An 18,502-nucleotide genomic window follows, 5' to 3' on the forward strand; every position below is an offset into this window, starting at 1 on the left:
GTGAATCTCACTATAGTAGAATAGCACATTGGTAACCCTTCTCCATCATTTCATATTGATGAGCTGATTCAATTACGTATTTCCAGTTACATTCATTCTGATCAGTGCACCGATCCCATCTATAAACCAAGCTGTTCACAGATAGGCCTTTATAAAGGGCTTAACACGATATTTACGATATTTGTATACCGTATACAGTACTCATTACACATAATCTGTTGTTTACAAAAAAAAAATAGGGCTTAATATGTTCTTCACCTTACTACTATACTTATATTTGATACTTTTCGTACATTACTTATAAAACACCGTGTGAACGTTCACAGTTGGATGAATGGAATATTGATGAGTGAAATTTTCAAAATAATTGGATAATACACATAATACAGGAACAATGAATACGGCACTCGAATGTTACATTGATTAGACTGGTATTTGTTCGTGAGTGCCTACAATAGATACCACAGTGGTAGTTTGAGAGTTGAGAAAATATGTCTCCCGGGAAAATATTCAGTTGATCCTAAATTCTTCTGTAATACGCGATTTTAATGGATAGATACAGTATATTAAACAATTTTGCTCTCAAGTCATCACACTGTTCAGCTTATTTCATAACTTTGAATAGATTTTAATCTATTGTATAGATAACATTCGTATACACTTATGGTTGGACCTCATATGATGTCAAATCTCAGACGCCCTCATGAGTTTGTCAACTATAATGTTCTGAAAGTTTCATGTGGTTTCAATTTAGCCGTTTTGAAGTTTTAGTTATGCCATATTTCAGGAATACTGATTTGTCTGATTACCACTTATTGAATAACTTTCAGTACTTGTGTTGTCCCTTCATTATTGTTCAATGGTTCTCTTTGTCATATTTGGGACACTGTAGTTGTGGGCGTGCCTTGTCACGCACAAAACAAAACCTTCATTGGTTCAAAACTACACTAATCAATAATATTACGGCTTCTAGGCTTCATCCATACTATATCGTGTTGCTCCATGCTCGAGTTTTCGTATGAACCGGAACTAGTTTCTCAATTTTTTTAATTGAAACAGTAAGTTTTTTCATTTCAAGCCAAGCTTTTTTACAAAGCCAGCGTCTAAACCACTCCAAGAATTATAATAGAAATTAACAATGAACAAGTCTCACTAATTTATTTATTGTATAATAATGCTATAAAATATTCAAGTACTTCCTACATATGTATGCGTTTTGAAAATCATTCACTTCTATTGAGAAATCCGCGAAATAAATTTAGTCATGCGAGTCTCGTAAAATTGAAAAATGCTCTGCTATCATTTCCCCCGTTCATTCTCCAATAAAAATTGTTTGTGTTTCTGATACGACTCAGTATCCTGTCACTGCTAATCCAATCACTGACAGTTACCGTTTACAAACGTCTGACAAATATTGACAGGTTTTTTCAGCACGCTTCAAGCGCTCAATGCAATCTATTACATCAAACATTTTTCTCTGCTATATCTAGGAAAGCTTGCGGACAAAAATACTAGATGGAAGTAAAGATTATGTTGAATAATTACTGAAATAATACATGAATGACAGGAAATGGTTATTAAACTGATATTACCATGAAATCTGTCAATCCCATTAATTTATATTTTATACTTTTTGTTTACTTGAATCTGCAAGTAAGCTGGTTATTGAATAATATTTTTCTGATATCGAGACAGGAGAAACATTCTATTCCGTGTTCCAAATATCATCCTTGACAATGATGTGGATATTCTATATTATCGTTGATTAATTAATTGGATTCTAAGTTATAATATTATTCATAGTCAATTTCAATAACACAGAATTTATTTCAATCGACAGATTCAATTTCAATAACAGAGAGTTATGAATTGAGACTCTATATTTTCAATTGTCTCTATACAAAACAAGGATAGAGATGTTCCCCAAAATAAAACATTTCTCCTTATGAAACAAGGATAGAGAAATGTATAACAAATATCAGCTTGTTCTGTCAAATCATCTTTTCTCCTGACAATTTGAAAACGCTTTTTTCAAAGAAAAGACAAGAAATTATTTTTCCCATATCAATTTGATAGTGTAATACCGTTACTAAATGCAACGTTCAAGTCACTGATGGGTAATATCCATGCCTTTATTGGAACTGATAATTGAATAAGCAAACAAAATTATGCATTATTCCTATTCGATATCATTCTACTCTCCTCTATTGTGTTTTATTTACCTGTCCCTTCTCTCACCTCTATTTGGAACTGAGAATTGAATACGCAAATAACTAACATCATTATTCATAACCTATTCGATAATTTACTCTTCTCCATTCTGTTTTATTCATCTATCCTCTCTCTCCTCTACAGTATTTGGAATAAATAGAAAATAGAGAAATGTAGAATTATTGAGAAGAATATACTTTGAAATAATATTGATAATGATAGTTTGCAAACTGATTGAGGGCCATGTTGGCAAAGTGATATTTGTGTGGAAAAGCTTATAAAAAAGTCAATATCTTCTAATAATATCACATATATACAAACCTGATTGTCAGTGCTAATACTCAGTACAGTTTATTCCCATTATTCAACTTAACTATTCATTCCAATTTCACGACTTATCAGTGTTGTTGAATATTGAGAAAAATCTCCCACTATTGTTATGTCTAAAGATTGTAACCGTTCAACATAACTTGTAATGTGTTGAAAACTTCAAAAGCCTAGTAAAGACCTTGATAACGAGAGAAATACAGACAATCCCTCTTCACTACCCGTCTACAATCTCAACTGAGACAAATCCTGTCAAAGACAGATTATTAGGTTTAATATTCTCCATAGCCACCACCAACAACGATGCATAATTACTTGAGAACTTGATTTCAGACTGAAATTGCAATTTCTAATAAGTAGGCTATTTCGGTAACTTATTACAGCAGACTATCAAGCAATAGAAAGAGCTTGGCTTAGTTTATTGGCCGCCTACACTTGAGTGTTGGCAAAGAGAGACTTGATGTGCTTTGAAGGGACTTAATCGACTTGGCGGACTTAATTAGCATGCATCAGAAGCAGGTAGCGTCTGCTGATGGGATAAATGAAGTCCTGCGCTTCGTAAGCTTTGGAAAACTTTTAGACACACGCCCTTGGGAACTCGCTGTTGGATTTCGTTGAAAGCCTTCTGAAAGCTGATTATTTGTTCGATATTTTGTGGGTTTCGAGGGGAGAGACGAAGAGGTATCGAGGGACTTCGAGGTTGTTCACTTTCCACTTCAACCATATTTTTATTTCATGGATTTTTCCGATTCGTGTGCCCAAACTTCAACCACATATTCAAATATTCCATTTCAATTCATGTGCATATATTCGCTTGCAATGAAATACTACATTGTGGAGTTATCAAACTCATTGTAGTTTCCATTCACTTTTTCTCCAGGTCTTCATAAACAGGTTGTCATTGTGAACATGAAAAAACTATCAACAGAATAAATATGTTATCTTTACAACATGGATATTAACTAAAAATGAATCTTCTGATGAATCTGATAATCTGGGAATATTGATCATGATATTAAAAAAGATTATTCATAATTTTCATAATTATTTATAATGGTGAGTATTTGTGTGAGTTTATCATTCCAACTCTAGGACAGGAAGAATTTGAATAAAGCAATAATAATTTGATACTTTCGACTATCTAATCCCAAGTTTCTATCAATGGAGATAGTTTATTTATTCCATTAATATGGAAGAAACTTGATAATGATTGCCGTTAATACCAATGGAAGATCTGAATACTCATTCAAATTATTGACAGATATCAGATTCTTGATAGATTCTGCCACTCTGTTCAGCAAACTTATTTTGATCGAAATGGAATTTGCTGATGGAAATTGATATTTCCAATTATATAAAATCTCATTTATTTTGAATTGTAGTAGATATGATCATGACTTGTCTCTAGTTTCCTTGATCCATAGAATTGGACAGTTTCAATCAATCTGTATAAAATGAGAATAAATCGACAGGAATAGATTCAATACTATTCCACAGTGATTGATTATGGTATTTCAGTGACATCCCATCATGGATAAATTATGGATTCCAGGTCTTCATTTTGATGATTATTGCACCGATTTCCTAGTAGAGGGACCGACCTGTTTAAAATTGAGAGGTTTGAGCTGGTCAAACCTTCAATCGGACTTCGGGTCACAGTTAATCATGATCGTTAATATTGGAGCTGCAAGTCCGGTTTGCATTGGAATAGGGTGTTATCGCGCTGACTCGAAAATCAAAGAGAACGAACGACCTGAATGGTATTCCGTCCGGTAAGAGCAATAAACAAACCAACCTTCCTTATTGGGAGAAGCGATCTGCATGTGTAAGGGACCTCTATTTTATTACGCTTACTTGACTGGTTTCGATGGGAAACATGGTGAGAAGGACGACTAGGACAGAAAGGATGAAGAGAGAAACAGAGAAGGATAAAAGGGTGTGTGAGAGGAAGAAGGGAAGAGAAGATGAAGATGAAAATGAGAAAAATAAAGATGAATATGCAAAATAAGAGTATTTGAGAAGTGACATTGTTACTATTATTCAAACATGTTTGAATCATTGAAGAGGAAAAAAATTAATTTGAATTTGAACATTGAGTATTAAGGGGTGACAGAACATCTAAAAGGATCTTTCTGCCAATAGAATTCATCAGAATGAATGAATAAAATAATGTAATTGAAGACTAACTGAATGTGCAGAAGAATTTTTAAGTGGATTGAGAGAAAACTGACGAAATTGGGGAGGAATTGGTAGATAAAAATATGTGATTTCCCGTGTTGCTATGAGGGTAATTGAGATACTTGTCTCTATTGTTTCACTCAACACCATTATCAATTTTTAGTAAACTGATTGTAAGATTATATAAGGAAATGCGTGAAAAGAATGACAGAATGAGATTTATGAGAGAACGTAGTATGAGATTTAAAGAATACAAACGAGAAAACAAGCCAACAAGTGAAACGTGTAATGAAGTGAAAGAGTAATATTTTGAAAAAAGTGTTTTAAAATCTTGGAATGATTTTGGCTGATGAGGATGAGAGGAATAGAAATTAGGGATCGAGGAAGAGAACAGGTTGAATAAATCTTATCTGAGTGGAAGGGAGCTAGCTGAATATTTATTTTTTCAATGCTAAGAAGTTAAAGATCTCAACTAATTAATAAAAATCAAAATCTCTTTATCAGTTTTGTTGTAGAAGGGTAAGTAGGCCTACGATCAATACTTCTTACAATCAAAATTTATAGATGAATGAATTGAACAACAATTTGCTCGCATTGTAGATACGAAATTGAAGAAATATGAACTGAATTGATACTAGAAATTGGTTGTAAAGAGAGATATGATGAAATCGCCAATCACTTGAAACAAATAGCGACTGATCTACTTGAGAAATCAATCCAATTTCAGTATAATCACTCCAAATGCATTTCCGTGGGAAATTTACTTTTCGAACAATGAGACATTAGCCTAGATCAAATCTGTGGCGGTATTTCATGAAATAATAACAAAGTTGGAATAGATTGTTTGTCTCTTGATAAGTAGTTCTACAATGTTGTTTGGTAAAAATTCTAACAAAGCAATAATACCTCATTGCATTATCTCAAATTGAGTATCTCTGATGAATAAGTGAAGGAAGAAAGTGCAAGTGTTACTTATTTGTCAAAATTCCATTATTTAAAAAAGCATCAAATTGAATTTTAGGAAATTCAAGAGAGAAACAGTTTTGGGCCGAAATAATAAATTATAAAACGGAATTAAAAATCGATTAGTAATTCTGGGTTTTTGTTGCAAATTTTCCTCCAATCAATTGAATCAATTTCTTGTTTATCTGTGGAAAAGTGGGTAAATGATTACTCTGATTAACCCATTGAAGGCCATATTGAGTTTTTTCACTTTTTCTCTCGATATTTCCCTCATCAAGCTTTCCAACTATCTTTTCATTTTTCTTTTAGAATCCGTTCTTATCTGTTACGCATATCTCTCATCATATTCTCATCTTTATCAATCTCTACTCTTCATATTTATTCATCCGTTTTACTCTTCACTCAATTATTCTTCATCACGTTTCTGTGTGATATGTTTTTTATTATAACAGGCTTATGCCTTAACCTACCGTATCCCTCTTCCAATCAATACTCTAGTCCAAATGTGAGTGATTCTATGTGTCACTTTTTAAAATGAAAAAACAACAATCCAACACGTAGGAAAAATAAACAAATGAAAAATCTACAATCCGAAACGTCCGAAAAATGAATAAATGAAAAATTTACTCTTTAAATGTAGGAAAAATGAGCAAATTTTTTTTCAAAATGGATCACATATGAGTAAAACTAGGCTTGAATCGATGTGTGTGTGTGTGTGTGTGTGTGTGTGTGTGTGTGTGTGTGTGTGTGTGTGTGTGTGTGTTTTCCACTGACCGTTATAATAGCGTAACGATTGAGATACGTCATACTGTGAATCACTTACAATATTGTCAGCATTCATCATTGATAATACCAATGCTCTTATCCATACATCACTGACAGCTAAAAATGAATCCCACTATCACGTGACTATGACACACACACTGTCCGAATTCATGTAACAAAAACAGAGGCATTTTGAAGTGAGAGGAAAAACAGGTCTCGTGCAGCCTATAGAATAAGCGTGAGTCTATAATATCATGAACACGTAATACACGGTAGTGATCATATTCGACAGGCATCAGGCATCACACACATTCTTGACACAATTTCAAGGAGCTAGTGCAGCAAGAGTTGACCAAGTTAGCATTGGATCCTATTAATTCCTAGTCCTGGGTTTCATGTAAAATGTGGATTTTCAATTGAAAACTAATCTTCAGTTCTACAAAAACTAAAGGATTTTTGCAAATCAATTGAGTCAGAACTGTCATTGTGTTGCTCTGTGTAAGGATGTGGTAAGCACTCTTAATCAATTCTGCTAGAACACAACGTAACCCTTCCTATATGTTTTTGTTTTTAAAAAATATAATTTTATTATAGATTCCTATATGTACAAGTTTCACATACTTTTGGAAAAAGGCATTTCAATTGAAGTCTAATTTATTATTGGTGACAAGATCTAAAGGCATTTTTAGCACTATATTGATCACTTCCTCTAAACTAGTTGATAGATAGATTCGAAAAAGAACTCACTGCTCATAATTTTGTATCAAAATAAAATATCATTCAATGAATGCTAATTGTTATAGTTTAATAGTTTACATTATTCCCAAACATAATTTTATTTTACCGAGGATGATGTCATTTGAAGGGAGAATGATAGAAGGGCATTTGTGTAGTAGGGAAGTTTGTTGTAGTGATAGAAATTCAGTAACAGTCACAGAAACAGATCCATGAGGGTTCCTGATTATTCATTTTTAATTTCAATTCAGCAACAAACCATACAAAATTGACTGATTATATTAATTATCCATTCATCCCAAATTCACATTTCCATGGAAAGTATACCAGTTTTTCGATTAGCTTGATAGTAAACGTGGAAGTTTCAAGTCCACAAGCAATTCTTCGGCTTCTGGCAAATCTGTAAATGCAAAATTTAAAGTGTAAATAATAATCAAATAGTCTGCAATCTGATGGATCAAACCATCCAACCTTCCTTCAACCTTCGAAATAAGGACGGTTGTTTTGCATCCCAGTCAACTTCATTCAAGTGGTTTTGCAAGCTATGAATCAAATAATAACATATCAAACTTTAAGTTGAATCCTAGTGTTGAACAACCCTATGAATCCAACGACGAGTTAGGAAGATTTAAACCAAATCTGGACCCAATTCCTAAATTATTATGCAAATATTTACGATTGTTATCTTGTATAGATCAGAGCAACTGGATCACAAACTGGTATTTTACGGCTGCCATATTAAGAAAAAACGTGTTCAAAACTGAATTTCGCAACAGTCTATTGGAGAGGAGGATTATTAAATTTTAAGACAGCCGATTCTGGTACGATAACACAATCTATCATTATGTCATACCAGAACCAGATTGGTGACCTCCCATGTTCATCTTGTTTTGATCAAATATTTAAGCAATATACTCATATTTATCTTAATAATATTCTCATGTTACATCAAACTCTTCATCTTTTTTTCTCAATCCATATTATATGATGTTCAACCCTTGCTATGATGATTCGAATTGTTTCTGATAGAATGCATAATATTTTTCAAATGATTGATTGCATGAACTGTATTGAAGTGCGGTATGGAATGTTTCTATCATTGATCTTATACCAATAAGATTATTTGACAGAAGTTAGTAGGATATTGCAATTATTATTCACTTGCTATGAAACCATAATAGTTTATAGAACGATACTCCTAATTGATGCTATTGAAGAATTTATTTCCCCATTGAACCTCCACATCATTTTATAGCAGGAATTATGTAATCTTTTTATCATTTTATTCATTTTAAGGAATCATTTTAATACATCTTTTTAAGGAATTATGTAATATTCACTATAAGTGATATTCATCTAATAGAACAATTATTTTTTGTCTCAGCAGTACAATGCATTTCATTTTTCTCTGATATCATTATTATGTCAAATTAAATCATCTTAGTGATAAGAGCAGTTCCCTCCAAAACAATCCCTCTGACAAAAATGTACACGATATTATTGAAGCCTGAGGTAATACGCTATTTAGCGTCATATACGAGAACGTAGGTACCCTACCTCAGACTCGTAGCTTAGTAACAACAACACGTGATCAAGCCCTGATTAATAACAAAAACATCAACGTTAAGGACCTTGGGCCAATGCTTACTAAGAAGGCCCTCAGGGCTCGCTGTGATGGAATTCAGGTCAACGTATCAGGTGCAGCAAGTCTTTCTCACTCACTCTCTCTCCCGATCTTCTCTTCTTCTCTCGGTTTCATTCTTGTCTCCAACTCAGCTGAGAGAAAGCAGGTCGGACAAATTGTGAATAGTAAGTGAGCAGACAGTTGCGGATGTTCTTTCTATGATAGGTGTGTCTACCTAATCATAATCTAGCATAAAACATGCTATAAGGATAAATAATCTTTATTCTTCGACAAGGTATATTATACATACCGTACAGTACATCATGATATATATTGTGTAAAGAGCTAGGAATATCACAATCCTCTCCAAAGAATTCTCCAAATAAGAATTCGTCACCCGTCCTAATTCGTTACCCCAACCCTATTGAAAACAGGTGTGGAAACTAAAACTTGTGTACCAAGAAAAGTCCAACAAAATTTATTATTTAAGCTTTCAGTAACAAAATGTTCTGATATAAATAAGAAACCCGCCTACTATTGCAATACATAATGAGATTAAGTATTCAAACAGTTTGGTTGAAAAAGCAATGATATACATAAATGAAAAACCCGCCTCCCTTATCCCTCCATTATGAGTTTACATTCTCCATGAGACTTTGAAAATGCGCATCATAGGTTCAAAGGTGTTTGTTTACTTTTACTTTCTAGATCATAGTAGCATTCTCAAAAATTGTTCCATTAGTTCCTTTACTCATACAAGAATGCGAAGAAATACTGAAAACATGGACAGAGATTCTCTGAAAAGGGCGCCATGCCAAAAAATTGAAAGTATGAGAAGTGAGATGGAATTGTTGTAATTTATACTTCCATAAAATTGACTGATTTTTAGACGTTGGAAATCAACATCGAAATATGATTTGGAAGATATTTGGGGGGAGGGCGAGGGCGCGCTTGTTAGCTCAAACACTGAAAGTTTTATTACCATCTTCCCCCCCCCCATTCGTGGTTTTTAAGTGGTTGAGATTGAGCGACTGTGTCTGTTGCACCACACCTTGACATTTGCTATCCAGACTTCCACGTCATATCATTGTAGCAACATTAATTTATGTATAAGCAATTAAAAACAAAGTTTGTTGAATTATTGAATGAAAAAGACTAAGAAATTGTCAAAAACGACAGATTTATTGATACTTAGAAAGACCGGGTTTCGGTTATTACACCATTGTCAATCTCTGATAAACTGAATAAGAATTTGTTGAAATAGATTGATTGATTGATTGATTGATTGATTGAGTACTTTATTTATGTACAATATATACTGGCTTATACACTTATATACAATAGCTTACAATACAGCAAAATTATAGATGAATTTACATAATATAGACTAAGAAAATAATTATTGAACTGTATATGATATGAAAAAGCAATTTGTAATATAATAACTATAGATAATAATCATATTGTTATGCATCTACATAAATTGGCGGAGCTTTGGACATATCAATGTCCATTCTTCGGAAAGAATATTAAAAATATCCTCCCCACTAACTCTCTACCAAAACGTTAATTTCGTTATTCAAACTAAGGATTTATTTATCAATGGAAATATTGTAAAAGTTTTAATCAATATGAATATTAAAGGGAAAAAAAGAAAATTGATAAAGTAAAATAATTATATAGGTGGATAAGATCAAATAATTGATTAATAAGATGAAGTAGGCTGAAAGTAGATCAGGGTTATCAACTTTCAGTAATATACAGCAGTATGCAGTGGATAATTGAAATAACATGAATTTATAATATATATATATATATATATATATATATATATATATATATATATATATATATATATATATATATATATATATATATATATATATATATATATATATATATATATATATATATATATATATATATATATATATATATATATATATATATATATATATATATATATATATATATATACAATTCGTTCTATAACATGGTTTAAAGGTTTATATTGGTGGAATGGGTGAGGGATGGTTGTCATGTGATCGTTCTAGGGCCGGACAGTTTCAGTCATTTGTTCCAAAATATGTTTTTTTAAAGTCAGTATGAAGCTCGCTCGGCTCTCGATAGACCTGATAGAAACAGGAAGTGTATTCCATGCACGACAGGCACTGACTAAGAAGGATTTTGTGAAAATAGTAGTTCGATGATTGGGTATCCTTAAAGTACTTTCTCCGGTTCTAGTATGTGAAGCATCTATCCTCCTACCTTCAGAGACAAATTTGAAATCATCTTTAAAATAGATCGGATTACCGTATTTCAAGATATCTCTAACAAGCTTGACTATTCGAAAAAGCCTCTGATCGGGAAGCTTTAATGTTGAACCAGCAATGTGGGCTGGGGTGATATGATCATGGCGTTGGAGAGAGTAGACGAAACGTAGACAATAATTTTGGCAACGCTGTAGTTTATCATTCAGAGTGACTTGCATATCGTTAAGAACAGAATTACAATACATTAAATGTGGGAAGATGAGAGATTGAACCAATAATAATTTAATGTTTCTAGGGAGGATATCGTGCATTTTCTTCAATGCATGCATGGCTGAGAATACCTTTTTACAAGTTTTGTTCACTTGTTCTGACCAGTCAAGAGTGTTATTCATAATAATGCCTAAATTTTTAACTGAGCTACAGTAAGGAATGTCATTACCGTCTACACTAATTTTGTGAATCGATTCAAGATCAATATTGTTTATAAGACAAGAATATCCAATTATAATGGGTTGTGTTTTGATGGGATTAAGCTTAAGGCCATTTTTCTTTGTCCATTCCACTATCGAATTGATATCCTGATTCATTATTCCAACTGTTTCATTAATTTTTGTTATGGGACAGCTTAAATAGATTTGAAGGTCGTCTGCATAAGTATGGAAACTGGAGAATTTGATAATGGAAGAAAGGTCATTAGCATACAAAGTGAAGAGGAGAGGGCCTAAAATTGAACCTTGTGGTACTCCATGCATAACGTTTTTCCAAGTTGACTTTTTGTCACCGACAGATACACATTGTTTCCTACCTAATAGATAGGATTTAAACCAAACTAACGAGTTGTGACTGAAACCAAGAATAGCCAACTTATTCAGAAGGACTGTATGATCAACGGTATCGAATGCTTTAGAAAAATCAAATAGGGTGAGGATGGTGCATTTTCTTTGGTCCATAGCTAACCTTATATCATCAGTGACACGAAGCAGAGCTGTCTCAGTTGAATGGAATTTTCTAAAGCCTGATTGAAAGTTATGAAGCTTACTATTGTTGTCTAGAAATTTTACAACTTGAGCATGAATGAGTCTTTCTAGCACTTTGGACAATGCAGGTAAAATACTGATTGGTCTAAAATCCTCAACTTTATTGGGTGATGGAACTTTATTTAGAGGGCGAACCAGAGCAAGCTTCCAGTTTTCAGGGAAAATGCCTTCTTCAAGTGACTTGTTGAAAATGTATGTAATGGTTGGTAAAACAGCAAATAACATCTTCTTGATAAATTTAATAGGAATTTTGTCTACACCCGTAGCATTACTATGAATACTTTGAATTGCTCTGAAAGTGTCTTCTTCTGAGATTGGATGGAAATGAAATTGATCAGTGATTGGTAAATCTAAGTTTGTAACCTGCTCTTCAAGATCATCGATATGATTAGCAATGACAACTTCGTCGCGTTGGTTAGAGTGTGAAACGAAATGGTCATTTAGATTATTCAATGGTAAGTCAATTTGTGGATTCGATTTCTGTTTGCCAAGCCCGAATTCTTTTATTCCCTGCCAAAGTGATTTAGAGTATTGTCTATTGTTTGTCATAAACGAATTCAAGTACCTAATCTTTGAGTTCCGTAATTCCTGTTTAACCCTATTTCTAAGGCTCCTATACTCTATCAAACTGTCCAAGTCAAATGTCTTTTTAAATTTTCTATGTGCTTTGTCTCTATGTCCCATCATCTTAAGTATGTCTTTAGTCATCCACGGTACTCGTCGTTTTCTATTAATCCTCCTTGTCACATAAGGTGCATGTTTGTCATACAAAGTCAAAGTCCAATTCTAGAAAGTCTTGACCATGTCATCAACTGAGGGTAATGCTTCAATTTGATGCCATGGAGTCTGAGCCACATCAGTCAGGAAGGCGGCTTCATCAAAGTTTTTGAAGTCTCTATAAGTGATAATTTTCTGTTCTGGCTTGGGTATCTTATGGAAAAGTACACAGTAGATCAAATCATGTCTAGAAATAGCTGGGACTGAGATTTGGCCTGCTTGAACAACCTCATTGGGATCACCAACAATGAGAAGGTCAATGAGTGTGTCTGATTCATTAGTATGATGAGTTGGATCGTGAGGTAAAATAGTCATGCTCAGGCATTGGAAAATTGTAGTCAGTTGAAAGTAGTCAAAGTTACGATTTGTCTTGTTCAAGTCGGTGTTCATATCCCCCATAACTAGTATACGGTTATAACAAGGCATAAGAGAAAGCAATGCATTTTCGAAATCTGTGAAATGACCTATTTTTGGTGGGCGATAACAGATACCAACGAGTAATTCATCAGTACTAGATAAGGATAATTCAAGTAGCATAAACTCTGGTCTGGAAAAATACTCTTGTTTAGATGTGATTAAAACTTTTGTTTTGATACCATCTTTCACATAAATTGCTACACCCCCACAAGCTTTATTTAATCTATCATTCCGGAAAAGATTATATCCAGGCAATGCAACAAAATTTGATGAAATACTAGGCTTCAAAAATTATTCGGAAATTCCGATTTATAGAATTATAGATTGAGATTGAGAAGAGAAATTATTCTCACATTATAACAAATTATTCACAAATACATCAAATCACCAAACAAACGTTTGTATTATTAGAAAATTCAATATGATTTTATCAGATGTTGTTTGTAGTGGTAAGACTTTTCCGTTAACCACGACAGATGATTGACAAACACTTGAAAAAATGTTTCCAATGATTCTACATCATTATCAAACTGTGTTTCTTAGTTTTTGGCATTATCAAAACCATATTTTTACCTTAGAGAAGGAAAATGTCACAAATAAACGATTCATTTGATAGAATTTGCATTATTCCTGTTAAAAAAATACAACGCATATTATTTCGGGATAGAAGTGTCTTGCAGTATCCAGACTGCGTCTTAGTCAATGTAACACAACATAGTTGACTGGATTTTTATTATGATCGCGCTAGATATGAATATATGTAAAGTGGAATTCACCCTGGTCAAACCTATTTCTGAAGTATATAAGAGTACATGATATTTAAATATATAAAGTTGTAGAAGTACATAACGTTGTGAATCACTTTCAATTTTTAACCGCTAAATTGGGACATTCACATTCGATAAAACGTTGGATTCAAAAAATGACAACTTTCATCTTTCTGTTATTTAGACAGAACTAAAGAGATTAATCGGACATAAGATGATTTGAAATTTCAAATATGAATAGTTGAAACATGTCTCCAAGCCCTTTTGGTAGTCCTAAATCTCAACTAATCACATATTTCTCACATCAAGTGCTCAAAGTTGATCAACATTTGAAAACTCACGATAATTTGAAAATTTCCTCAGTCTCCCCTAATTAACCGATATTTTCCTAATTTTGTATACCTATACTATCAAGTCCAGCGATTTCATTTCTGGAAAAAAAAAATTTCAAAATTTTCGGGCCCCAAACGGGGAGTGGTGAAAGGACAATTTTCAAATTTTATTCAATTGGGAGCACCTACTCGATGAAAAGAATCTATATATCAAGTTTCATCGAAATTTGTTGGATAGTTCTGCCATTAGCCCGTTTGAAATAAAAAAGTGCCAAATTTAGTAAAATGACAAAATACGGTATCTTCGCAAATTTATATCGTAGAAACTTCGTTCTGGTCTCAAATAAAAGCGCTCAAAAATCTTTAAAAACATAATGTCATTACATCATTTGGGTAAAACCTATCTGGATGGGGGCATGGAACGGTCAAGAGAGAACAATACCCCTCCTTCAACGCTGGTTGAATGTGAAACAATAACTGTCAACCCATGTCAATGCTCAACCAATATCAAACAAATGCCCCCATCCAAATAGGTTTAGCAGCATAAAATATTTTTTCAAAACCTACTCCAAAATCCACTACTCTGGTCTGCAACTTACAACTCGACATAATATGTATCGTTTAAAAAATATCAATTAGCTCAAGGAAATTAGTTCTTTGATAATATTAGAATAGGCTGAAAATTGTGATGTATAATGATGGAATTCAACTATTTTTCTAAATTCAATAAGAATGACTTGAAAATTCTGTTTTGAAACAATATGTACATATGATATGAGTTACAAAAATGAATGTGTAATTTTTAATTACAACCTGATATGAGTTACAAAATCGTTATATTATACTAAAATTATTTGTTGTGTGAAACACACCATTTAATTGCAGGGTTTGGTTTTTACCACACGACAAACATAATATCCTTTGATTAGCAATTCGATTGTACATCAATAAAAACTGGTTTATGCCTTCTCGGTTTAGATCTTTGTCGCATCTTGATAAGCTCTGCAAAAACTCCATGTTACACCAAGAGCTACAGAGTATAGACTGTCTAATAGTTGGAAATTATAACATTGATGAACCTTTATAGAACACGGAAATGGGAATCCCGCAGTAAAAGTCTAAGTGTGGAATAACGTCACTAAACTTAACAGGATGGGGGCATATGCTTCATTGCACAAGGCTCGAAAATGTGCTAAATCTACCTGCCAAAGGGTCTCGCAGTTGTATTGTTCTAGCTTGACCGTCCCATGCCCCCATTGAGATTGGTTTTACCCCATCATTTTAAAATTTCCACTACCTTCCGCGTAAATTGAGATGGCAGCATGAGAAAATCGATGGGAAGTTGGTTACAGAATATTATAGTGGCGGCATTTGTCTTCTCAATTTTCTGATTTGCTTAGATAATCAGGTGGGGGACGGGTGGTGGAACGACCGTTCCACTAGATTTGAATTCATTATGAAGGGCCAGAGTAGTTTTTAAAGAGTAATTTTTCATTTCAAATAGGATTCCTAATGAAGGCTACTGTCAAATTATTCTTGTGAAATAAATGTTTAGCTGTTTCCATAATTTCCACCAACTCTGTATAATTAAAAGTTGTGGATTTGAGAGATTGCAATACAACAGTTCTTGACAGAGCGAGTTCTCCAACCCAGGGGGACACTAGTTAATTTTCAAATTGAGACTGGCAATCAAGAAGTCAGTAATCTTCACAGTCACTTTGTGTAATAAAATGACGTACGAATTAGTTACAATTATCTAAAACATTAGCCTGTAAAACTACATCACAATCAGCCATCATACTCAAGAAGAATTTCTTCATCGCAAAGCTTCAAGATGCATTAACACTAAATATTGACAGTGGAAATATAAATCACATAAGTTCTAATGGTATAATTCATACTCACTCGGTCGGGTCAAGTAGGAATAGTCGAACTAGAACTCGTGAAAATTGTATTTCCACCGTACACTGTAACTGTTATAAGATGTTTAGGGTCGGGTGGCAGAGAGAGCCTAGAGTCCTAACTCCGCCCTTTCAATTCAATTCAATTATTCAATGTTGTGTGCAAATCCACATGATGGGCAAGCAAGCAAATACAATTTCTGTATTATCAATATCAGAGGGACCGATCAGGAGTACAAATGCACAGCTATGGAAATTGAGCAGGAAAAAGGTTGAAATTCATTTGTTTAGCATTTAAACGTAGAATAGCTAGATCATCAGTATCAGAGTACGTGTCCGTTCTGTGGAAATATTCTTCGCATGAGCTCTAATGTGGCTATTCATACTAACACAACTGAGCTGATTGTTGTCAGTGTGTTTTATTGTCTATATAAATATAAAAGCGAAATGGCACTCACTGACTGACTGACTGACTGACTCACTCACTCACTCACTCTAAGAACTAAAAATCTACCAGACCAAAAACGTTATAATTTGGTAGGTATGTCCAGTTGGCCCTTTAGAGGCGCACTAAGAAATCTCTTGGCGATATTTTAACTCTAAGGGTGGTTTTTAAGGGTTCAATGTTCGTCTTTTAGCATGTATATTCTTCTTATTCCAATATCTTAAAATTATAAATTGAAATGTCCATACCATATGTTAATATAGAATTATAATCTAGAGAGAGAGTACCTCTTCGAAACAGTTGTTCTGGTGACTAAATTAAAAATTTTGTCAGGTTGGCATTAAGTTGAGTTGACTTTGTTAGGTTGGCACCAAGTTGAAGATTGAAATGCAATTATCCAGGACCTCCTAAATACCAATTTATCCAGTACCTCCTAAATACCTATTTAGGAGGTCCTGATTTATCGCGGAAAATTGATTGGTTACTGCTAATTCAATCAGAGCTATTCCTGGGAATATTATATTACTTGCCGTCAGGCTCGCTTCGCTCGCCATATACGTTCAGCCAGACGTTTAGTCAACATATGATAAAAATATGACATAGCATTTCAAATTTGGTAGGTGTGGTTCAGTTGACCCTTTAGAGACGCAATAAGAACGGATTTGGAAAAATTTCCAATGATACGCCCAAAATCTGCCTTTCTCCAGCGTTTTCTCAGCTTTATTGAGAACAAATGAACAGAAAATGTTCAAATTTACTACAGAAGCTCAGCTGGGGTACAATAATGTTGTGTTAGAAGGAATTTGAAATAACGCCAAAGATACGCCCAAAATTAGCGTTTTCTCAGCTTTTCTGCGTTTCCTCACCTTTTTCAATATTTGATGAAAATATATTTTAAAAAATTCAGTACACAGGTTTAGCTGAGGTGGAAGAGTTTTGTTCGCCAAAGATACGCCGATATAGTAACAGGTGTTTTTCGATATCAAATTGACATAATACGTTCAAATTCGATACAGAGGTTCAGCTGAGGTCTACATGCAGGCGAGCGAAGCGAGCCCGCTGATCTCATTTTTGGACAATCCAGTCGGGGATCCAGAATTCGGTATAGAGGTTCCGCTGAGGGCTACATGCAGGCAAGCGAAGCGAGCCCGCTGATCTCATTTTTGGATGATCCAGTCGGGGGTGAAGGATAGGTGACTAGACGGATATGGCGAGTGAAGCGATCCTGACGGCTAGTGTATAATAATGTTGAAAATTTGGATCAGCTTATGTATTCCTTTACTATAGTGATGTCCACGTTAAAATCGCAGTGAAGAGAGATAAGAGAACAACGTTGCCGATCCTCTGTATTGTTAACTCTTTTTATGGAGGGAAGCTGATACAGGTTTATTGATGATGACAGATTAACTGTTAATTCTCCTTTAAAATAGTCAATTATATTTTACTAAGCAAGAAATTATACTTTTCAAAAAATTTAATAATGAATTTCCATAATTAAGATGAAATATTTTGTTAATTAATTATTAATTCTACATTTTTGAAAGCCGGTCTGGCAACAGAGCAAGCTAGAGAGAGAGAGCGCGCTTTCCGCTTTGATGAAAGATAAACAAGGATAGCAATACCATTGCTAATCAAACACTGCCATTATAACGTGGACCTCACTATTGAATAGACCGTCCCCCATTATTAAAAGTTCAAAACTAATCCTTATTTTGGAGTGTTTCATCACCTAATGTTTCAGCACAATGAT

General features: G+C 33.7%; 1 protein-coding gene across 1 annotated transcript in view; it reads right to left on the reverse strand.

Moving 5' to 3' along the window:
• Nucleotides 1–18,502, reverse strand: part of LOC111056942 — a 117,639-nt gene that overhangs the window by 50,203 nt on the left and 48,934 nt on the right. The window lies entirely within an intron of this gene.

Source organism: Nilaparvata lugens, chromosome 12 (genome assembly GCF_014356525.2).
Source record: "Nilaparvata lugens isolate BPH chromosome 12, ASM1435652v1, whole genome shotgun sequence".
Lineage (NCBI taxonomy): Eukaryota > Metazoa > Arthropoda > Insecta > Hemiptera > Delphacidae > Nilaparvata > Nilaparvata lugens.